This window comes from Euprymna scolopes, chromosome 9, assembly GCF_053919585.1.
Source record: "Euprymna scolopes isolate OS-2025 chromosome 9, ASM5391958v1, whole genome shotgun sequence".
NCBI lineage: Eukaryota > Metazoa > Mollusca > Cephalopoda > Sepiida > Sepiolidae > Euprymna > Euprymna scolopes.
In genome coordinates, this window is record NC_136490.1 from 168,568,298 (window position 1) to 168,593,945 (window position 25,648).

The following is a 25,648-nucleotide window of genomic DNA, read 5'->3' on the forward strand; positions in this document are numbered from 1 at the left end:
GTATGGAAATAAACAATTTAAAAATTTAAAAAAAAAAACGTTTACAAGTGTTTTTGATACAGATGTACATAATAATAATTTGATAAGTATGTTTTAACTTAAATAGGGATGGTATAATAAAATTGTGGGGTCTGCGTTCGCGCCTGGCCTCCATAGAATGGAAATAGGCACAAACTTTAATAAAGACTTTTCATATTTATCTGCATAAGTATACTTTGATAATTATGTTTCAGTTTGAAGAAATATGGTATAATTAAATTATGGGGTGTTTGTTCACGCCTGACCTCCATAGAATGGAAAGATGTCACAAAGTTTAACAAGGTTTTTAATATAGATCCACAGAATATTGTGATAAGTGTTTCAGTGTGAACAGGTATGGTATAATAAATTATGGGGTTTATCTATTTTATTTTTACTTTCATCATATTTTGCTTTGGTTTTGATACACCCAAATTCGAAGCTATCTCTTTACAACCCTTCCTTTTCATAATCTATCATTCTTTCATAAATCAGAGTCCGTTTTCTGTAAGCTTTCTTTGAACCCAGTCAACTACGGGTACTTTTGCTAGTATATATATATATATATATATAGAGAGAGAGAGAGAGAGAGACACACACACACACACACATACACAATACATATTTAATCTTAAACTTAATTTATGCATACATCTTAAATTATTTACTATGTAGTTCACCTCACGAGACACCCTATATATATCTTCTTTATTTTACCTAATGTTCCTAATCAAAAATTTTACATCTATCTTTATTATCAAGGGTACAGTAAAAAGTGGTTCGATATACAATGCCATGGCTAAAGCAAAGTATCGGCAGAAGATCAAGGTTGTCACAGAGATTCACAGCTCATCTGTAAAATGAATCCAAAGAAGAACAGAATCATAGACTTTCCCTTAATCAAGCAAGGAATGCTGCTGCAGTTGAAGGAGAGTCCCAAGAAGATCAGGAAGCTAGACTGCTTCAAATCAGGACATTAAATGCTGCTGCTCGCAGACAAGAATCCCAAAAAGCTTGGGAGACAAGACATTTTGAAAACAGGACAAGAACCACTGCTGATCACAATCAAGAATTTCAAGCAAATCGAAATTCTAGATTGCTTCAGAACAGGACAAGAAATGCTGCTGCTCAAGAACAAGAATCTCTGCAAGGACAGGATGGTAGATATGTTATTATGAGGCAACAAGTATGCACTGGTTCAATTTTTAATAATTCTGGGACAGCTTTTTCATATTCTCCCAACCAGGATTATGCTAAGGATCCTGTTATCATTATTGGTACTATGTCATACTAGTGTAATTTTTGACAAGCATTGAAGTTTAATAGTGAAACAAAAGGAATTTGTTGCTCAGGAGGAAAGGTAAAATTGCACATTTGGAGCGCCCTCCTCAACTACTCTGGGTACTCCTTCAGGGTACAACTAATCAATCCAAATTGTTTCTTAAGAATATAAGACAATATAATTGTGCATTTCAAATGACTTCTTTTAGTGCTGACAAAATTGTTGCTGACGAAGGCTTTATGCCGACCTTTAGAGTACAAGGTCAAGTTTATCACCTGATTGGTTCAATAGCTCCATTGCCTAATGACCAACCCAATTTCTTGCAGATTTATTTCATGAGCGATTATCAGGATCAAAGCAACCGACATAGTCAAACTTGCCAGCAGCTTGATTATCAAATTGTTAGTGATCTTCAGTATATGCTTACTGAGTGTAATCACCTGATTTGTTCTTTTAAAACAGCTTTAGAGCAGCAACCTCAATGTGGAGATTTTTGTGTAGTCATTTGTTCAGAAATAAGACCAGCAGGGGAGCATGTACACCACTACAATGCACCTACTACCAATGAAGTTGCCATACTAATGGTTGGTGAAGCATCTTACAATAGAGATATTGTTATTAATCCACAAAACTGTATAGATATTGTCTTAAATCCTACAGGAAAAGGAAATCAATGTATAGCAGAAATTCACAGGTCTTACGATGTCCTTCAGTATCCCTTTATCTTCTGGGAAGGACAAGATGGATATACTTTTAACATAATGCAGGTGGTCCCTGATAATGGTCAGATCAGCTTCAATAAAAAAATTATCTGCCAAGTGTTACATAAGGGAGGGAGAAGAAACGGATTTGGGTTTGGACACTTTACTTGAGGGATACTGGTACCCTGGTGATGACGTGTCCATTTTACTAATGAAGAGAAGAAGTTTACGACGATGAGAGAGAGAGATATTACAAGTGTTAAGAGACGAGAGAACGGGACCCAAGATCTCTTAAACCGTTAGTCTACTGGTTAGGACACTGGTTGTGGATGTATGTGTTTATATATAGAAGTTCATACCTGGTTCTGCTGCTCTGGGAGAGTCTTCATCTGGGTGGAGCTCTCTTGCTGTTTTCGCCGGAATACACAAAATGAAGACAGATGTTGGGTTTTCAACCTTTTATTCTCCCAGGCATGATCTGCAGATGTCGTCATCGATGGTCTCCACTGTGGGTACCTACCACGTCCCACGTCTGGGGCGCGCATCTCCCCCCTTACTTAGGAGAGAACCATTTTAGACTTCTGCTCGGCTCGGCTTTTTCTGAGAGACTCAACGTTTCACCAACCTTGCCACGTAGCATCACATGACATCCGGTTAGATGAAACGTCACTTCCTGCAACGTGGATTTACTACAAAAATATCTCTCTGACCTCCTCCCACCCTCTCCCTCTCTCTCTCGATCTACTATCTAATAGAGACACAGAGAGAGAAAATAGAGAGAGTATGAAAGAGCCAGAGAGAGAGAGAGAGGAGAGATGCTCTTTAACATTCCTCCACCCCTTTTTTATCAAAATGTATGGCAAGCCATACATTTTTAATAACTAACTAACTAAAAAAAAATAATTATGTCCGAAGTACATCTTTATTCTTTCACTTTCCGGACTCACCCCTTTTCCAAGAAAGATCAGGCACCAGTACTCTTCTACAACACTATCAACCCTTCTGCTGCTTCTCGAAAGTCCCTCCTCGACATTAACTTGCTTCCAAGTTAGACAAAGATACAGCTTTGCAGATATACATCTTGTCTAGGCGGTCGCATTGTTGGATATTTTCCACTGACTCTGCTCTTTATTTGGACCACTTGGCCAAACAAATGGAGACTCCATTTTCGATCACTTTTTCGAAATGGGGCCAGCATATCGCAATTACGACCAGAACGTCGGATGCTCCATGTTGGTGGTAGCTTTATCGCATGGGGACTCGAACCCCAGACCCTTAGATTAAAAGTCTGATGCTCTACCGACCCAACCATCCCACTCGCGTTCTCGACTTTCAGCATAGGCCTAAGTCCCAGTTTTTTTTTCCTTTACTGTAATGCCCTGACGTCTTTCTCTGAGTGGTCCTATTACTGGAGCTTTGTTCTATTCAATCTACTACTTCGGGACTTCACAAAGCTCTTCTACTAACTCCCTTGGTTGGTCTAAGCCAAGATACGCCTTCACACTGATTCACTCGGAGCCTGTTTGAGCTCCTGGAACCCGACAAGATACGGAATCATCACTCCCTAACTAATGCGCCAAAGCTTACTTGCGCATCGATTTCTAACTAAGTAGCTTTCCCTTTGTGATTTTTCCGTATTCCCAGCAAGTCCCAAGATTCCAACCCAGATATCCCTCACACATTCCTCTAAAAAAAAAAAAATAATAATAAGGCTCTATCTTGTCCCTTACGTAATCTTCATCTTTCCCTTTCTTCTATCTCCCTGTGATTAGGCTTGGTACCGACTGTCCAGTCGCTCCGTACCCTGAGGAATTATCGCAACCTCGCACGCCAGACTTTTGTTGGACAAGACTTATTGCCATTGCTTGGGCCTACGTGGCATCTTCCAACTCACTGGAACCACTAGTATTGTTTTAACAGGGTTCTCATTACTCTAAAATAGTATTTCCCCTGCCAAATTTTCTAATTTGTGACAATACCGTGGCTTATAAAAAAAATAAAACAACAGAAAAAACTGCTTTCTACAGCCTAATCGCCTTGTAATTCTCATGAAAAAAATGCAACTACGCGCTAAACGTCCCTAAAATATAACTAAACCAACCAAATCTATTCCAAAATAATTTAATTTAATAATACCAATTAAATTCACCCAGCATGGTTTTTTTTTTTAATTTGGTACCTTTAATTCACAATAGGGTAACATTTTACTTCTAAAATTCTTCCTCCACCCCTTTTTTATCAAAATGTATGGCAAAGCCATACATTTTTAATAACTAACTAACTAAACTAAGGAGGGAATACATACGCTACCCGCTGGCAAGAAGACTGTCCTACGATAAATCGATAAACTCAAAATTAAATAAATACAACAATAAAATTGCCATGTAGCGCTACCCTGCGCTCTTCAAGGTCAAACTCCTTTATGACCCCATGGCTTCTTCGTACCCATCTCGGGACTTCCAGAGCATCCTTTGCTCCCGGTCGACACTACTCGTGGTCGATAATTTCACGGCTCCTACCCGAACAACAATAAAACACAAAATCGAGGTCCATCTGCCTCCTACTTACATCTCAGGATTTACGGACAATCTTCTTTGCTCCTAGGTAGCACAAAAACAAAAAAAAAAATCCCATCCCAAACCTTCACCATTTCACATCAAATGTTCTTAATTAATTTACCTCTTCTATGACTATACTTAATTGGTCCAAGAGTAATCAAGTCGGTTTTATTTATTCTACTCCATTTACCCCCCGTGTGGTCAACACACAATGGACATGTTCTCCGACTGTCCATATTAGTTACAGAGATCGCCCATTTCTCTATAACTATCTCGTGCTTCCCTGAGCACCTACCAAAATATGGATTTTTTTTTTAAATTTATTACGAGGACGTTCTGTACCGTCCTCCACCGACTTACGCATCCGGAACAAAAAAAATCTGTCGAAACTACAAGAACAAAACAACAAACAAAAAAATATGTAAACATGACCACCTCGAAACTAGAATAAATACCGACTGACTTCCTGACCTCATTACTCATAATCCAGCAAACCGTCTGCCTGTCCAACTACTGTATTTCGATTTACAAAAAAAATCCTTATTCCTTATTCTTTTGTCTTCCGACATCATCCCATTTTAAAAATTCTCATTTATGTTTTCCTTGCATAATCCCGTTATCTCAAAAATTATTATTGATAATTGTTATACCCCTATCCTGTCATCATCTTATTTTTAAAAAATTAAATTACATTGACACCACGTGGCAAGACCATCGATGCCCCCATCTGCTATACAAATACAAGATAACAAAAGTACAGAAAAAGAAATACAGAAAAATACACATGGCAACTCAACAATACTTAACAATATTCAATAATACTTAATTAATATATACTTAATTAATTCACTTATAACTAACAACTTTCAGCAAAGTTCAACAAAATTATCACAGATCAAATTGTCCACGTAAGCAAAGTTCAAGGGTTTTCTGAAACTAAAAAAAAATCATTATTCTTTTACAATTAACCACAGAATTAAATTAAAAAGTTCCGCTTCTATTCTATTCATATAATTATAATTTACTTAAAATTAATCCGGAGGGATGCCACATCACCAACCTGATTTTTATTTATCACCTAATACTTTCGACAATAGTGTAATTTCTTCTTTCTTTTTTTTTTTCAAATCTAAAATGACATCTTGCTATTCCGAATGCATTTAAAAGTTCACTGTCCCTTATTTTTGTAACGCTTTGCTAAATTCAACAATGTCAAATGACTGACAGGTTTATAAACTGTGGACAACATCGATGTCACTTTGCCTCAACAAATGTTCGTTTGGGTTGTCTTGTCTATTTAAATATATATATATATATATATATACGTTTTTTTTTTCTTTCTCTGTGTTTTTCAATTTTATTTTTAATATGGTAAATTAATTGTCTTTTCTCTTTTGTTTTTCAGTCGTTTTCAAAATTCACAGCGTATTTTTAATTTTGGAGTTTAATTTTCTTCTAAATGCGTATGGTATTCTTCATGCCTTTGCTATCTTTTTCAACACATAACTGAATCATTTTTTCTTCTTCTTCCTTCCTCTCTCTCTATCTTTCTCTCTCTCTACCCGTTTTTCACTGTTCTTCATTTATTCTCTTTTTCTCTTCATTTTCACTATTCTTTCTTTTTTATTCCACTGTCTCTTCTCCGTTTTTTTCTCCCTCCTTTTTCCTCAATTTCTCTTCTTGTCTTTATTTTTCCTCGTTATCTCTTTTTCTCGTTATGTCCGTGGCAATCCAGGTTTCGATATATGCCCCATGCGGGGGCAAGGAGGTCAACGGCACCAAATAACATATATGTTACATAAGGGAGGGAGAAGAAACGGATTTGGGTTTGGACACTTTACTTGAGGGATACTGGTACCCTGGTGATGACGTGTCCATTTTACTAATGAAGAGAAGAAGTTTACGACGATGAGAGAGAGAGATATTACAAGTGTTAAGAGACGAGAGAACGGGACCCAAGATCTCTTAAACCGTTAGTCTACTGGTTAGGACACTGGTTGTGGATGTATGTGTTTATATATAGAAGTTCATACCTGGTTCTGCTGCTCTGGGAGAGTCTTCATCTGGGTGGAGCTCTCTTGCTGTTTTCGCCGGAATACACAAGATGAAGACAGATGTTGGGTTTTCAACCTTTTATTCTCCCAGGCATGATCTGCAGATGTCGTCATCGATGGTCTCCACTGTGGGTACCTACCACGTCCCACGTCTGGGGCGCGCATCTCCCCCCTTACTTAGGAGAGAACCATTTTAGACTTCTGCTCGGCTCGGCTTTTTCTGAGAGACTCAACGTTTCACCAACCTTGCCACGTAGCATCACATGACATCCGGTTAGATGAAACGTCACTTCCTGCAACGTGGATTTACTACAAAAATATCTCTCTGACCTCCTCCCACCCTCTCCCTCTCTCTCTCGATCTACTATCTAATAGAGACACAGAGAGAGAAAATAGAGAGAGTATGAAAGAGCCAGAGAGAGAGAGAGGAGAGATGCTCTTTAACACAAGGACTTTTATGCATACAGGATCATGTTCAGAGAAGGCCAAGGCTAATCATCTCTTATATTACAGAGAGCTTTTCCTGCAGTTTCTGGTGGACATGTATGCAAAAGTGGAGACTGAGAGACTTCTTTACATAGGAAAAAGTCAAGCAAAACTCAGAGTAGATTCTTATGTTCATCTAAGGGATGCTATAGCTAATGACTATTAATAACGGTAAATTAGTTATTCTCCCTTCTGCTTTTACTGGAGGGCCATATTATATGCATGAACGGACACAAGATGCCATGTATTGTGTAAGGGAATATAGCAAACAAGATTTATTTATCACCTTCACATGTAATCCCAAATGGGAAGAAATCAAATTTCATTTGTTTGCAGGGCAAGAACCACATCACAGGAAGGACTTGATTGCTAGAGTTTTTCATCAAAAATTAAAGAAATTGATTGTTTTGTTAAATAATCACCAAATTTATGGTCATACCCAATGCTACATATACACCATTGAATAGCAGAAAAGGGGCCTACCCCATGCTCATATCTTACTGTGGCTTTTTGATAAGATCAGGCCTAATGACATTGACAAAATTATCAGTGCTGAGCTCCCTGATCCTGAGAATGATCCTTTTCTCTTTCTGATTGTTAAAACCTAGATGGTCCATGGTCCATGTGGTCTCCTTAACCCCAAATCTCCTTGGATGGTTGATGGCAAATGTACTAAAAGATATCCAAAGCAGTTTCTCTCGGATACTGAGACAGGTCATGATGGTTACCCCAAGTACCGACGCCGACAACCAGGTAATGGTGGTTTCCAGGTTAACATCAAGCATGGAAATTTAGCATTTCAATTAAATAATTCATGGATTATGCCATATTCTCCCATCTTAGCAAAGACATTTAATGCACACATTAATGTTGAATTTTACAACAGTGTTAAAAGTATATTAACAAAGGAAATGACATGGCTATGTGTGGTATTGCTAATGAGAATGATGAAATACAATGTTACAGGAAAGCCAGATACATTAGCAGCAATGAGGCTGTGTGGAGGTTATGAGGTTATTGAGCTTCCCTATTCACAAATAATACCTCCTGGTAATCCATCTTGATGTACACTTGGGAAATGAGTAAAGGATCTACTTTAATCCAGAAAACCCACAGAATGTTGAACAACAACTTCATGCTGCCAGGTCAACTACCCTTATATCTTTTTTTGAACTTTGCAGGGAGGATGATTTTGCATATACTCTTTTTTATAATCAACTACCCAAATATTATACATGGGACAATGCCCATAGGAAATGGAAACATAGACAAAAATGGAAATAGAGTTGAAGGTCAGTGTAAAGTCGAACAGAATGAAGGAAGAAAGCGACCACGTGTCTGCGTGTGTTGTCTTACCTGCTGGGAGGATCACAGGGAGGGCAGAAATTAAAAATGGCGGCTGTGGTTTTTGTAAGATTATTGAGCGATGACGTCACCCCTCACGTGACTGTTTTTCTGGCCGCCGATTGGCTGATGACAAACGCTTGGACAATAAAAGGAGTATGTTCAGAAGATCGAGGACAATGTGTATCAACTGCATCAGTGTGATTAGAAGAACTTCGCAAATGGATCGAGGATGGCTGGCTGATTCCCTACCCCTACAAGAAACTTGGACCTCCTAAGGGTCTCAGCATAACAAAGCCAAAGTCAGGCCGGTAATGGACTACCGAGAACTGAACTCATATGTTGATGCGTTCACAGCTGATGCTGACGTGTGCGCTAGCAAACTATGAGAGTGGCGCCAGCTGGGTTCTAATGTGTCCCTGTTGGATCTGAGAAGAGCATATATGCAGGTCCAGGTTAGCGAGACAATGTGGCCATTTCAGATGGTAGTGTTTGCCGGTAGGAGGTATTGCCTCACAAAACTGGGCTTTGGCCTGAACGTTGCGCCCCAAATAATGAAGACGATCGTCAATGCTGTATTGTCACAGGATAAGACCGTAAAAGAGGAGACATCAGCATACCTTGACGACATATACGTGAATGAAGACATTGTGCCGTCATCACGTGTGAGGGCCAAGCTAGCCGGACTTGGACTGATGTGTAAGGATCCAGAACGCTTGGAGGATGGCGTTCGTGTCTTGGGGTTGAGCGTTCAACAGGAGCGAGGGACCTTGAAGTGGGGGCGTGGAATTGCAGTTCCTGAAGTGCCCCATGTCCTCACGAGGCGGGCTATATTTTCCCTGTGTGGAAAACTGGTGGGACACTTACCAGTATGTGGATGGACTCGGGCCGCGACAGCCATCATGAAGAGGAGGGCGTGTGCAGTTACCAAAGGCTGGGATGACGAAACGGCGGACAATCTGTTGCTGCGCATGGTGAAGGAGACCATCACAAGAGTCAAGCAGGAGGACCCTGCTAAAGGAGATTGGTGCGTCCAGGGAGACAGGCTAAATGTGTGGGTGGATGCGAGCTGCCTTGCGATTGGGGCGCTATTGGAGATGAACGGGTCTGTGATTGAGGACACCTGCTGGTTGCGACCAGTGGATGATGCTGCTCACATCAACCTGGTAGAGTTGGATGCGGCAATAAAAGGAATAAACTTGGCACTCCAGTGGAAAGTCAAAGAATTATGCATACGCACAGATTTGCTGTGCGTACACCACTGGATAGTTGACACACTAACAGGCAAAACGAGAGTGCACACCAAGGCGGCTACCGAAATGCTAATCAGACGAAGGTTGGAGACAATAAGGAAGTTGGTGGAAGAGTACGACCTATCGGTGAATGCGGTGCTTGTCACTTCAACCTGCAATCTTGCTGATAGACTTACCCGTGTGCCCCAGAGATGGTTCGACGCAATGAAGAAAGAAGCCGAACCAGGGTCTTTATGTGCTGCCTCTGTTGAGGAGACGGATAAAATCAAGAAGGTACACTATGACAGTGGACACCCCAGAATGAGACGGACATATTATTTCGTACACTTAACCAACCCGTCAGTGTCCAAAAGCAAAGTAGAAGCAGTGGTCAAGGAATGCCACATATGCCAGTCAATCGAGCTTGCTCCCACCAAATAGCAGAAAGGTCGGCTGGAAGTCGACGAGAATTGGAGCCGACTAGGCATGGACATAACCCATTATGGTGGTCAGTACTTCCTCACACTGATTGATTGCGGACCAACGAGGTTTGCGATCTAGTGACTATTAACAAGACAGGACTCGGCTAGTGTCATTCGTCAATTAGAGTCCATATTTTATGAGCGGGGGCCACCTGAAGAGATTCCCACTGACAACGACACAGCCTTTTGCAGTGGAGAATTCAGGCGTTTCGTAGATGAGTGGGGGATCCGGCTTAGACACAGGTGTGCGTATGTACCGAGTGGTATAGCATAGCGGAGCGGTGCCACCGAAGTGTGAAGAGGATAGCAGCAAGGAAGCAATGTACGATTGCAGAGGCAGTATATAGGTACAATACAACACCAAAGGATGACGCGACTGCTGAAAGTGCAACATTTTTTTTTTTTTTTAAATTCAATTTTCACCCCAAACAAGGCACAGTGCCACTTTGAAGCAGGGGGCTACTATCAGGGACTTAATTTGCGCGGTCATTATGAAGGGAGATAAGTAGAAAGATGTTTGTTAACATTACACTTGAACTTCTGCATATCAGTGCAGTTGGGAAAGCAGAATCCCAGAAGGGAGTTCCAAGGACCCGCAGTTCTGGGGAAGAAACTGTTGGAGTAAAAGGCTTTCTTGCACCTAGGGATCTCTACTGTAAAGGGATGAGACTTAGTAGCTTGTCGGGGGTAGTTACGTCGGGGAGGTACAAGTGTTTGCAGTTCGTCAGAGCATTCATTAAAGTATTTGTAGAACAGGCAGAGGGATGCAACAGCTCGTCGATGGGACAGAGGCTGAAGCCTAGATGACAGTTCAGGACCTATCAGGTTGGCGACTCTCTTTTGAACCCTGTCCAGGAGCGAGAGACAAGCAGCAGATGCACCAGCCCAGATGTGACAACAGTACTCCATACATGGGCGAATGGTGGCCTTATAGAAGTACAGGATACTTTGAGGCGTAAGTAGTTTTCTAGCATGGTAGCGAGAGTCCAGCTCCTTTGCAGCAGCCTTGGCAATGGTTTCAATGTATCTATTCCAGTTCATGTTCCCTGTAAACATTAGGCTGAGGAGTTTAAAAGAAGTATTTTCAGGCAATGTGTTCTTGGCCATTGCTACTGGTGGTAGAGAAGGTTTCTTGTAGTTATTGAAGGATACAAGCTTAGTCTTAGCAGCATTGAATGTGACCAACCATTTTTGTCCCCATTCCACTACAGATTGGAGGTCATCCTCTAGTGTTTCTGCCATTTCCTTGGATATGTGTTCATTTGTTTTCCCCTCATATCTGTTATAGAGAGTAGTGTCATCGGCAAATATACCCATCTCCGAAACAATTTTATCAGGGAGGTCATTTATGAATATCAGGAATAATAAAGGTCCAAGCATAGACCCCTGAGGTACTCCTGCATTTATGTCATCTTGTTTAGATGTACGACCGTCGAGGACAACTTTGATTTTTCTATTACTTAAGAAGGATTTAATTACATTATGTATTCTTCCAGTGATTCCATATTGTCTAATTTTCCTTAGAAGACCATCATGCCATACCCTGTCAAAAGCCTTAGATATATCAAGGGCCATCGCTCTACCCTCCCCTGTTTTGTCCAATGAACGGTATATACGTTCAGAAACTATAGTTAAAATATCTGCTGTTTAACGGGCTTGCCTGAATCCATATTGTTTGTCAGTCAGGAGTTTAGCAGCTGTTAGGTGCTGGACTAGGGCTTGATTAACTAAGGACTCAAATATTTTGGCGAAAAGCTGGAGGAGGCTAATGGGGCGATAATTTAGTGGGTCAGTTCTTTCACCAGAATTCTTGAAGACTGGTACCACAGAAGCGGTTTTCCAGCAGTCGGGAAAGCAAGATTCGTTAAGGCATTTATTGCAAAGTTTGGAGAGAACTGGAGCTACCTCGGCAGAGCATTTTTTTAATAGCACAGCCGGGATGAGATCTGGTCCACGTGCTTTTGAGGTGTCTAGGTTTTTTATAATAGCATGTACCTGAGAAGGGGTGATTTTCAAATCGTCTAGTGTGGCGTCTGTTCGCAGAGGAAAATCAGGGAGTGAGTGGTGTACCGAGTTCAGTGTGGAGTTTGAGGCAAACTGACTGGCAAGCAGATTAGCCTTGTCAGTTGCCGTGCAAGCAACCTCATTATTGTTTGTTAGTGGGGAAATAGTTGACTGTCTATTATTTACTACGCTGTTGTAGATTTTCCAAAAATCCCGGGTTCCTAATTTCTGTGCTTCGATGCGTTTTCTGGTGGTTTCAGAGTAATCTGTCTTTGCTGTCTCTATCACTCTCTTACAATTATTTCTAGCTTCTATAAACTTCTGTTTATTTGAGCTGGACTTATGTCAGTTAAATCTGCGGAATGCATGCTGCCTTTGACAAATGGCAGCTGCACAAGCAGTAGTAAACCATTGGGGAGAGTGGGACTTGCGATAGAATTTCCGCGCGGGAACATGTGCTTCAATTGCAGTTTTGAACCATACTGTGGTCTCGTTTGCACACTGTTCCGCTGAAAGAGTAAAGATATTTTGCCATGGGGCATCTCTTATTAGCTCCCTGATGGCTTCCCAATTAGCCTTTTTGTAATACCTCGTTGTTTTGGGTAGTGGGTCTTCAGTTTTAGGGCGAGAATTTAGGCTGATTTCTTCCATTATCACAGCGTGATCAGCATTCCTGAGTGGGCTGTGGGTATTTGTTGTACAGTCATTGGGAACCGTTGTCAGAAAGAGATCTAGAAGTGAGGCATGTTGATCTTGCTGGTCTGGAAAACGTGTCGGAAATGTAACCAACTGAGATAGGGAATGTGATATAGAGAAGCTATGTGTTGCGCTACCAGCTACATCTGTGTGATTAGAGAATCCTAGCAAGTTACTGTGGTGGATATTGAAGTCACCAAATACATGTATTTGTGCGCTAGTATCGAGGGAGAGTGCTATATCTATGCTGTCTGAGACTTTGTTTATTAGGGTACAGTCTTGGTTTGAGGGAGAGCGGTAGAGAAAATGCAAGTGACTAATATTGTGTTGCATATTTAGTCTGAAGCACATAAAGGCCTGGTCCTCTGATTCTAGTTTTATTTCTCTAGTCAGGGGGAGGGTGTTTCGAATATAGACTCCAAGCCCATGCATATGTCTGTCCGAGTCCTTACGGTAGAGTGGGAGATAACCAGGCATGTTAAAGTGGTTAGAGGGAATGGAGGAGTGAAGGTTAGTTTCACTTAATCCTAAGATATCCGGGGTGTTTACAAGGAGAAATGACTCAACATGCGATACATTGCTATCGAGTGCGTGTTAAGGGCATTGACGCCTGCCTGCCTAATCAGAAGAGGACGCAAGGACGGTACAAGTTAGGGGACACCGTCTGGGTAAGGCCTCCCAATGACCGATGTACGACCAGTTTCAGAAGAGGATGGATCACCGGCATAATTAGTGAGCAGGCTGTGCTGGTTGTTGGTACTCCACGGCATGTGAGGGATGTCCGGCCCGCCCTTGATACAATCCAAATGGCGAACATCGAAAGTGATGAATCATCCAATGATGAAATGTGGATCCGACCTATGCCCCATTGCCGTGATGACATGGCTGAGAACCTCAGCAGAGATGGCGATAGTTCCAGCGCCTCTTCTGAGAGCCCCAATGACGATGGAGCCCAGCTTGATGGAAGGACTGCTGGCAACGTTAATGGCGACAGGTCTGTTACCCCTTCTGAGAGCTCGAATAGTAGGACTGTGGACACTGACCCAAGTAGCCCTGATGAAGATGAAGAAGTCCAGCTAATCCCCCTCCATAGGAGTGCTCGTAACAAGCGGCCGCAATGCCCCATGTGTGATCTTGAGACCAGGGGAGGGTGTAAAGTCAAACAGAATGAAGGAAGAAAGTGACCACGTGTCTGCGTGTGTTGTCTTACCTGCTGGGAGGATCACAGCGAGAGCAGAAATTAAAAATTGCGGCTGTGGTTTTTGTAAGATTATTGAGCAATGACGTCACCCCTCACGTGACTGTTTTTCTGGCCGCCGATTGGCTGATGACAAACGCTTGGACAATAAAAGGAGTATGTTCAGAAGATCGAGGACAGTGTGTATCAACTGCATCAGTGTGATTAGAAGTTCGAAGTGTGTGTCAATCAACTGCCGTAGTTGTGAAACGAATTCAAGCTTTAGAAGTTTGACGTGTGTGTTAATCGACTGCCATAGTTGTGAAACGAATTCAGTCAGTTAAATGTTTTCAGTTCCTATGCACTTGGAAGCGTGTACACTTTATATCCAACTAATTTTGAATGCTACTTCCTCCTCATCCTTCTGCATAAAGTTAAAGGACCAAAGAGTTTCCAGGACCTAAAAACAGTTGATGGGCTAACTTTTTTAAACATTTAGACATACATGTCTCTCCCTCAGTCTATTACAGGATGACTCACACTGGGACCAAACTATGGATGGAGCATCACTTTTCCAGTCACCAAAGCAGTTACGAAGCTTATTTGCCATCATGCTTCATAACTGCAATATTTCTAACCCAACAGATCTGTGGGAGAAGTATAAGACCCATCTCAGCGAAGATATTCTGTACAGAGTCCAGCAAAATAATCCTCATGCCAATATCACTCTTTCAGATGAAGTTTTGTGGGATCTTCAGGAGAAGCTTCTCCATTTAGGTGGAAAACATCTTTCAGAATATGGCTTGCAATCACCTTCCAGTGAGGAACATGCTATTTACCATGACATTGTTTGTGAAACTTCATACAACTTACATGGGATGAGCAAGCATGTGTCTGAAAATGAGTCAAAACTTCTTGATGAACAACAGACAGTATATGACTATATTGTTATTAGGGTAAATGATGATACATGTGGGCTTTTTTTTCCTTGATGCTCCAGGCGGTACAGGGAAAACATTCCTTTTAATCTTCTTGCCAAAATGAAATCTAATGATAACATTGCATTGGCAGTTGCTTCTTCAGGTATAGCAGCAACACTTCTAGCTGGGGGGTCGTACTGCGCACTCTACTTTCAAGTTGCCTCTTGATTTGGCCAAGAAATCTGAAAATGAATGTATTTGCAACATCCCGCAAGGTTCCAGCATGGCCAATTTATTACAACGAACTAGATTAATAGTTTGGGATGAATGTACGATGTCTCATCAAGGTGCATTCCAGACATTAGATTGTAGTTTTAGAGACTTGAAAGAAAACAACACTTTAATGAGAGGTGTCACTGTTTTGCTATCTGGTGATTTTCGTCAAACCTTACCTGTAATTCCCAAAGGCACTAAAGCAGATGAGCTAAATGCATATCTTAAGGCATCACCTCTTTGGCCTAAAGTTTAAAAATTCACTCTTACTGTCAGTATGAGGACACATTTATTTCATGAACAGTCTGCAGCACTTTTCTTAAATCATCTTTCTATTAGCAATGGTTCAATAATATTGAATAGAGATCTTTTATTGCATAAATTACCATGCGACCAGATGGTAAATTCAATTGGTGACTTGATGACTAAGGTTTTTCCAGATATTGCTCAAAATTTCCACAATGTTGGATGACTTTGTGAAAAAGCAATCTTGACCCCTAGAAGTGATGCTGTTGATATGATCAATTATAATCTTTTGCAAGAGTTACCTGGGTTAGAGCATTGTTATCAATCCATTGATTGTGTTATTGATGAAGATCAGGTAGTAGAATTTCTAAATTCACTACAACCGCCTGGAATGCCACATCATAACCTGATATTGAAGGAAGGAGCCCCAGTTATATTATTAAGAAATATTGATTCACCTAAATTGTGTAATGGCACACAGTTAGCAATAAAATCTTTGAAAACAATGTTCTAGAAGTCATTATGATAACAGAAAATTTTAAGGATGAAACTGTGTTGATTCCTCGAATTCCCCTTATTCCTTCTGGCATGCCATTTCAGTTTAAGCGCTTACAATTCCCAATAAAACTTAGTTTCGCCATGTCTATAAATAACCGGGCCTTGATAAGTGGTGATCACTGTGTAAAAAAAAAACAAAGACAAAGCCTAAAAGTTGTTGGACTTAATCTTCAGACACCTTGCTTTTCTCATGGCCAGTTATATGTTGCTTGCTCTTGCATTGGAAGTCCTGAAAACCTCTACATTTACACACTTGTTAGAGGTCACACCAAAAACTTTGTTTATGTAGAGGTTCTTCAAAATTAATGCTAGTTGTTCATTTACCAGTTTTCAGATATGCACTGGTGGAAACTCAATTTTTATTATTTCATTAACCGTGCCATTTTTATATATATTGTACATTAAATAGTTAAAACAAAAGTAGATTTATCAGTTCTCACGTATGCACTATGATATAAAATAATAATTGCAAATATTACATCATATTTTGACAGAAGGAATAGAAGATAAAAGATTAAACTATAAAAAACGATTAGATCTACTGGTGAGACCTCTATAAAATAAAACGCACTACTGCTCTCACCATATGCAATGTGTGGAAAAAGAAGCCATTATGAATTTATGTTTTGTTTTGAGCTATTTTATTATAATAGCTGTGGAAAAAATATTTGAATATGTCATATACAACCTGGAAATGCTGAGTACTTCTGCTAGCTTCTGACATAAGTATGTAATGTTTTCACCAGAAATGCATTGGTTAAAACTATCACCAGTCTACACAAGCAGTTTTCCACAAGGTTTTGTTTTTGCATCACCATTTTTGCAAGTCATTGTATTAGTTGGATTGACTTCACTTAATTTCAACGTTCCAAACGTCTAGTCGGACGATAGAGACATCAGCAAAGACACCACAGACTTTTCTTTTTTTCCCCCTCCTTTGCATTATGGGTTCGAGTCTGCCTGCCTACTACCACATTTTTTTCTCTCTCCACCCAAACTGCCTACTGTTGTTTCACCTCTCCCCTCCCCTCGCTACTACCAATTTATTCTCCCCCCCCAGGTTCCTTACTCGAGCCAGGCAATGCCGGGAAACCCCATGAGTCTTCTATTTTGTTTTAACACCTTTCTTTACGCCCCCACTGGGGTCCTTACTACACCTCCACACACCCGGGCAACACCGGGTACCCCGCTAGTAAATAAATAAAACAATCAGAAGTATCTAAAGCAATGAACCTCAGGCATGTGCGTGGGTTAATAGCTTGTATATAGCAAGTCATGAAGAGCCAGCAGACGGCATTGTTTGGAAGGAAAAAAGAATGCCATTATTACCATGTTCCTTCTATTATCAACTTATTTTCTTGCCAAGTGTGCGATTACTCCACCCTCAAGATTATTCATAGGTGTGTGCGAAATGTATGGCTAATCTCCATAATGTAAAAAAAAAAACACTTCTGCCACTTAAAAATTAATCAAAATACAGGAAATCAACCCATTTTAAATTAATTTACAGTATTTATTAAGTAAAAAAAAAAGCATTTTACAAAAAGTATCTCTTTAAAACAGATTTATTTTTATGAAAATAATACATCGTTAATGTTAATAATTTAAATTTTGTTTTAAAATATTTCTTATATAAAATAACGTTTGTGTAAATAAAATCAATATGAAAGACATTGAATTACGCATTGTTTTTTGTTTGTTTGTTTTTTTTTTTTTTTTTGTATTGATTGCCTTTTGTTCTGCTCTGTATGTCGATAGTTTGTTTGTTTACTATTTGACCAAAGAACTTTTTTTTTACTAAACTCTTAATTTTTGGATAATTATACAATTTTTAATAAAAAGTAGCTGCATCTTTTATTCAGTATCTTAAGATTTTAATTTACTAATTATTTTATAATTAGTTCCAGAAAACTAATATTTAATTTTTGAGAGATTTTTTACAATTCATTTATTCAAATTTATTTACCTGTATTTTTTAAACATTTTTTGCATATACAAATATGTTTTCCCTTTAAGAGATTAACTTGATCTTTTATCTTTAAAACACAATCATCATTTAAATGGAAACTATTAAAATCTTCTAATTAAAAAAAAAAAAGATTCTTGTCAGCATTTGAACATTCTGAGGTCTTAGCCGTTCAGTCCAGTTCTCCCAAACTCAACTCACGCCATCTTGACTACCAGCCTTATATTACCTCATTCCAGTGTGTAGCCTCATTGATATGCAAATTACATCAAACTACACTACATGTGCTGGGGGGGGGGGGTATCCTTTTACGTAGAAACCACTGTTACCATTCCCTTTCATTTTATTCAAATACATCTTTTAATTTGCTCCTCATTTAGTTGGGGAGTCGTTTTCTTTCATTTGAGATAAAGAATCAGGAAAAATCAGCTAAATATTGTTTTTTCTGCCTTTCTCAGTTATCTAATTTATCTTTTAAGCGTGCTTATTAGTGGTATAATAGCCTGTTTTAGTTTTTTGAAAATGTATTCGATTTATTAATAGACATTACCATAAAGAGAAACCTCATAACCATAGCCAGAAGTAAGTTGAAAGGGGGCAGTCACCCCAGTCGTCTGTTTTCATTTGAATTAAATTTTCTGGGGTTTTTTTTTTGTTGTTTTTTATTTAAATAATTTGCAATGTGTATTTCTAATAAAAAGGTGATTTATTTTAAAGTTAGAACATATAAACATTTTATTAATTCAATTTGATGGAAGTTTTAGAATTTGGCCTGCTATGTATGAATTATAAAGTGATGTCAAACTTGGGTATTAACTCAGATTCTCATATTTGAAACCACCATCCTGCTTTTAGGTTTATTTTCCAATAAAATGAAGGAATGTTTTGCCTTTGTTAATTTCAAAAAATCCAATTGTTTCATCCACTATCTTCAGAAAATACCATCCATTCACTTTTTGTCACAAATACTTCACGAATTCTTCTGTAAGATTAGCATTCTCTCTTAGTGATGTAATGAAATGAAATTAGGAAAACTTTTTTTGAAATTTTAATATTTAACACAAAACAAGCCAAGTTTTCCCACCTGATATCCATATAGTCCATATACCCAAAGTCACTATTTTTTTTATTTTACTTCTCTCTCTCAACTCATTGTTTTGTGCTGCATTTTTGTTGATAGAAAATTGCCACACTTCTAATGTTTTATTATTATTTGTGGTGAGTTTTAAGACATAATTCTAGGCATTCAGACCAATATAAAAGTATATTTACTTTGTTCTCAATCAGATAATAAGAAATGCTTTCCTCTCGAGTGTTTTAGGTAAACTTAAAATCCGTCACATAAAAAAATGACCTAGTATCTTGCTCCTCCTTTATGTGGGAGCAACAAAGTACAACTGATTATATTGTTCTTAATGATGCTAGCATTTTGAATAAGTAAATATCCTGGCACTTTTTCTATTCTTTTTCCCATATTTTGTAAGAAGCAATTTGATGTACTTATAGAATTGAAATCATCGTTTTGTGAGGCTGGTTTTCCTCCTTATAATTAACTTCTCAATCTTACTCAATAAATTGGATATGATATGGTGAACCACAAGTCACTCCTACTGAAGGTAGTCCGAATGACCAAGAATGTAGCAGTTGCCAAGATTATTCAATCACTCCTCACCAACTTGGAGATTTTGCATTGAAATTGGTGGAAAGTAGAGCTATTGAAGACCTAATAAAAGTGAACACCTCCAAGGATCAGCCCTTTTGCATATCATTTTCAACATATATATCAATGACTAGCCTAAATTTGATGAAATACAGAGATAATATATGCAAATGATCTTGAAACAGGACTTCAGAAGGAGCTATGACTTTTCTCAATACTCTGACAGAGGAAAGAAAAGTGTATGCATTTCATTCCATCAATGAACAACAAGAAAACTCAATGACTGGAATAACAATAGACTACAAACTGTCTATTTTCCTGTCAGACTGAACCAGGAGCAGTGCAAGAATATTGCTACAAGGAAAATTGCTGACTAGATTCACAATTTAAACATTTTAGCATATCCTAAAACCTTGTGTAAAACAGCATTAACATTTTGCTACTCTGATACTGAATAATCTATTGTAGTTTTGCTAGATTCTGCTATGTCAAATCAATCAACCATGATATGTAATACACACTGGGGTATTGCTGGGATACTAATATAAATCCTATCACCAATGATTTACAGATTGCTTGAGATGGCATTTCCTAAACTTTCAAAAAGTTTTCAATATGAGAACTCAAAACCAAACAGAAAAACAACAGAAGATACCCCCTATCTGATGATAGACAACAAAGAGGCAGATTGAAATTAAGACACTGTGATATGACAAGAAAGCATTTACATCATTTAAAATACTATACTGACAACAAAGTTAATCAAGAATCCAGAGAACACTATTTACAACGAAGGACTACATAACCTAAAGATGAAGCTCGGAAGGAAAGCCGCAAACCTGTACAAGCAACTGCCTATGTAAAAATCCCAAACAAGGAACACATTCTTAGTGACTGTAGTGATGGACAAACTTATATTGACCAAGAGTGAATGGACTGCAGCCTTGATGCCAAACAATAGACCCAGTATTTACATAAGATATGATCATACTTTGCTTACAGTTTTGTTAAGTAATATGAAATAAAATTCTATTTATTCTGCATGCATATGCATTTCATTATTATTCATTTAAGATGCTATAACTGCTAATATCAGACAAATTTAAATCTGATGGCTGATTTTCAAATTTAAATTCTGGTAAAATTGTTTTTGTTATTCTTTTATTTAAATGTAATCTAAGCTTTACATTTACTAACAAACATGCAATTATATTAAAAGACCTGCAATAAGCTGTTCATTAACAATAGTTCATTATATTTTCATGGATTATTTCCTTTGTGAAATTTCTTTTCTGATTGCAAACCAATACAATTTATGAAGCTTTAAAACATTATGTTGGATTATTTTTATTATTTATTAAATATATACTCGCTTTTCTTTTTCCCTCAGATAAATAACAAGAATACATAAAAATGTAAGTATAATCTCCAAATAATACTGTCCATTTTGAGAACCATTTTGTTTTGATGTAATTCAGTAGTTTTCACTTAAATTTAGCATCAGTAATTTTATCTTCAAATTTGTTCATTTTTAATTATATCATTTTACCTTCAAATTTATATTTATGATCTTGTGAAATGATGTGAGATTTGATTTTTAAGTATTAAAATATATAAAAAAATTGAAATTTGTTAAATGCATTATTTACATTGGGAAGTGATAACTTTACCATTAAGAGTAATTCACAAGCAGTCGTAATATTCTGAAAATTTTATGACAAATTATTCATATATATGAAACATAATTTTATCGAATTGAGAAATAAAAACACCCCTCATTAAATGGCTGAGTATTGCTACAAATGAAACACATTTTAATGAAGTAATTGAGTCATTAGATTTCAAATATATGTCTAATGGTTTTTAAAAAGAAAGAATATTTCTTATCAGACATGAGGTGTAATATACAAGTATTTTTTTAAATGTTATTTAAATGTTGTTTTTAGCTTGCAGATGAAAAGCCAACGTTTTAACTCCTTAGATATTTCGATTTTTTTACAATATTTTATACTTTCATTTCCCAGCATTCCACTGAAGGTTGTTTTGTGAATAAAGTTATAACTTTTACATCTTTTGTCCCTAAAATTTGAGACATTTTTGTTGTTTTTTTTTTAAATAATGTGAAAACAGTGAAAAGAATTTCAAAGCAATAACGTTATTTGGTACAATTAAATATATGAAATAGTTGAAACTTTTGACACTTCTGAAAAATATTAATGATTTTATTTTAGTCACGATTTATAGCATATCAAACAGTAATGTTGGTGATTTTAATATATTATCAAATTTCTTAGTATTTTCAAATATGTACACATTAATTTGTTGAGCGATGAAAATAATTGGAAATTCATAGCATACATTAAAAATACATTGTCAAACAGTGTTGCATTAGCAGTATCAGAATTTTTGTAGGAATTTTTGACACCCCTAACACGAAACTGCGAATACAATATAAAAATCTCGTAATTTCTCTGTTAAAAGTGGGTTATTTATTTTCTTTATGGATTATACTTCCAAAATAAACTATTACAGTTGTTTTAAAAGTAATAAAAATATTTTTATTTTTTTTTTAAAACAGTAATGAATTTTCCGAACTCAATATTTTTCAATTTTTAAACTCAATATTTTTAAATTTTTAAATTTTAAAAATCTATCAAAATTTTTCTATTGATTCTATTTTTACGATATTTTCAGGGTCAATGTGAAATTTTATGTTCTTTCCAATAAACCGAATATAATATTTTAGACAAACGTTTTTTTTTAAATTCACGCCCCCCCATTTTCACGCCCCCCCATTTTCACGCCCCCCCCATTTTGAAATGTCTATTAAAAAGTAAATAATTAATTTGTTTAATAGGTTTATATATCACAAATTGAAGAGAAAAGGTCAATAAATAATATATTCAAATTTAAAACAAAAAAAAAAAATCAGTTTTTTAGAAATTTACCTGTAAAGTCCGAAGTTTAAAACCTTATTTTATAAGAACACATTTTTTCTTTTTGTCTTTTTTTATTTTTTTTTAATGAAACCTTGGTCCTTGCTCCTTTAATTGAAAAAAAAAATTAGGGCTTGAATTACATTTTTCGAGGAGTTATAAGCTTAGAAAGATAGGGGGTCGAATAATTTACGCCTCTCATTTTGAAATGTCTATTAAAAAGTAAATAATTAATTTATGTTTAATAGGTTTATATATCACAAATTGAAGAGAAAAGGTCAATAAATAATATATTCAAATTTAAAACAAAAAAAAAAATCAGTTTTTTTGAAATTTACCTGTAAAGTCCGAAGTTTAAAACCTTTTTTTAAAAAAAAAAACACATTGTTTTGTTTTGTTTTTTTTTTAAATAAAACCTTGGTCCTTACTCCTTTAATTGAAAAAAAAAATTAGGGCTTGAATTACATTTTTCGAGGAGTTATAAGCTTGGAAAGATGGGGTGGAATTATTCACTATTTTCACGAAATTTCTGACACTGCTTGCAAACAAAATTGGATTATAATAATTTTTTTGAAAATTATAAATAAAGTATTAATGCTTCTCAAATATTATCTGAAAGAGTTTCTTCCTTTGGAAAACCATAATTTTATAAACAATAATAAAAAATTACATTTTGTATTGTTTAATATTGTTTTAAAAGGAAGAAATTAATTCAACTTATTAATGAATACATATTTCAACAAATATCCTCATATTTTGAATTTACTCAGTCAATATGGAAATTTCTTAAAATTGTACATAGTAATTCAGTTCGGTCTTTAGCTAAAAATGCTGAAGCCTATCTTATTTATCCACTTTAAAATAACATTGTCTGCATCTAAACATTTTAAAAGTTTACAAGAACGTATAAAATAAACAGTGTATCTTTAAATTTATCTTTTAATTTTTTTTAATTTTTCAGACTATACAGCAATCAATGCAAGGAAAAACAAATCTACATTGCCTAAGTTTAAAAACCGGAAACAAGAAAAATCATACTCTTGTGATGTATAGGATTTTTTGTACATCCAATCGAATTTTATGATATGTTGGAAAAACATTTCATTGCCAATTGTATATGTTTTTCTTCTGTTCTTAGTTTTATTTAATGGAACACTAGCTAGAATACTGATCTTATTATATTCATACAACTAATGCACTTATCGGTGCATAAGTTTAATGTACACATGGGCTCTTTAAGAAATGAAAAAAATCAGGAAGTCAAAATACTACAAAAGAGACACATATTGGTCATTGTTAAAACTGAAATTATAGTTTAATTATGTGTAATAAAAATGGCCTGTTTTGTAGAATTATTCATTAAAATATTTAGAAAGTGTCAATATTTTCCTTAATTCTGAGAATCTCTTAACATTATCTTATTAAAGTTTAAATATCATCTCAATAAGATATAAAAGAAACATGTATCGTTTTCATCAATCTGCATAGATAAAAAATTCCACAGTACTAATAGTCAGGATCCCACATTTCTCTTATTTATTATTATCAATTACAGATTTTAAAAAATGCGTTGTTTTTATTGATGCATGAGAAAAAGTGTCAGTCATGATTTTTTTCTTCCCTGATATACACCATTTCAAATTCATAATGAATTGAAAAAATATCTGAATAATTCTTAATTTGTTTGTTTCTTGTAAAAAAAACTAACTAAAAAATACAGAAACAAATATTAATAAAAATGTCAAATGTTTCATTTTCAAAAATGAACACTAAATCTGATACTTTGAAGAAACCATATTCCTGTGAAGTATGTGGCTCTAGTTTTACAAGGAAACAAAGTATTCTTCTTCATATGCGAACGCATACTGGAGACAAACCATATTCTTGTGAAATATGTGGTTCATCTTTTACAATGAAACACAGTATGTTGCAACATATGCGAACACATACTGGGCAGAAAGCATATTCTTGTGAAATATGTGGCTCTTCTTTTACAATGAAGCACAGTATGTTGCAACATATACAAACACATACTGGAGAGAAACCATATTCTTGTGAAGTATGTGGCTCTTCTTTTACACAAAAACAAAATATGTTGCTTCACATGCGAACGCATACAGGAGAAAAACCATATTCTTGTGAAGTATGTGGCTTATCTTTTACACAGAAAAACAGCATGTTACTTCATATGCGGACGCATACTGGAGAGAAACCATATTCTTGTGAAATATGTGGTTCTCATTTTACACAGAAACACACTATGTTTCGACATATGCGAACGCATACTGGCGAGAAACCATATTCTTGTGAAATATGTGGCTCTTCTTTTACAATGAAACACAATATGTTTCAACATATGCGAAGACATACTGGAGAAAAACCGTATTCTTGTGAAATATGTGACTCTACCTTTACACAGAGACACAGTATGTTGCGACATATGCAAAAACATACTGGAAATAAAACTTATGCATGTTAAGTAGTGTTTTTTTAAGAAATCAAATATATTTTATCCAAACATATTTTAAATAAAATTATTTCCTTGTAAATTTATCTCTCACCTTTTATGGCATTATGTTTAAAAACATTCTAACCCATAAGCATATAATTAATATCACTGTGAAGTGGGTGGCTCTTCATTTTGAAAGATATCCAATATGCAGATATTAAGGAGAAAATACATTCTCATAAAGTTTTCATTTGTTTTTGCAATACAAACGAACACATGCATGATGGAAACTATTATATAGTCTATGGTTATCTTACACCTAAGACTTATGTAGTGCTGCATATGTGAAAACCTACTGGAGAGAACTTGAATGCTATGTAGAAAAAACTTAAATGTTATCTAGACACCATCCTCAGGTGTTTTCGGTCTCTCTTTACAGGAGTTTGTCAGAGACTCTGACCAAAGTTTACTTCTCATCACATATGAACACTAACCAAATATTTTAAGAATGGTATGTTGTCTCCTCAAGCAAATCAACACATCCCTTGCGTTGTAAACGGAGATTTTAATAAACAAAAATATAAATTGTAGACAATAAGGAACTTC

The 25,648-nt window shown here is 36.5% G+C and overlaps 1 long non-coding RNA gene across 1 annotated transcript in view; it reads left to right on the forward strand.

The window, feature by feature from the left end:
- LOC145284978 (uncharacterized) overlaps positions 1–23,921 on the forward strand; it is a 32,073-nt gene extending 8,152 nt beyond the window's left edge. Inside the window, exons 2-3 of the long non-coding RNA XR_013868915.1 lie at positions 21,048–21,072; positions 23,555–23,921. This is a non-coding gene — a long non-coding RNA (uncharacterized LOC145284978). The remainder of the gene's footprint in view (positions 1–21,047; positions 21,073–23,554) is intronic.
- Positions 23,922–25,648: the final 1,727 nt, after the last annotated feature.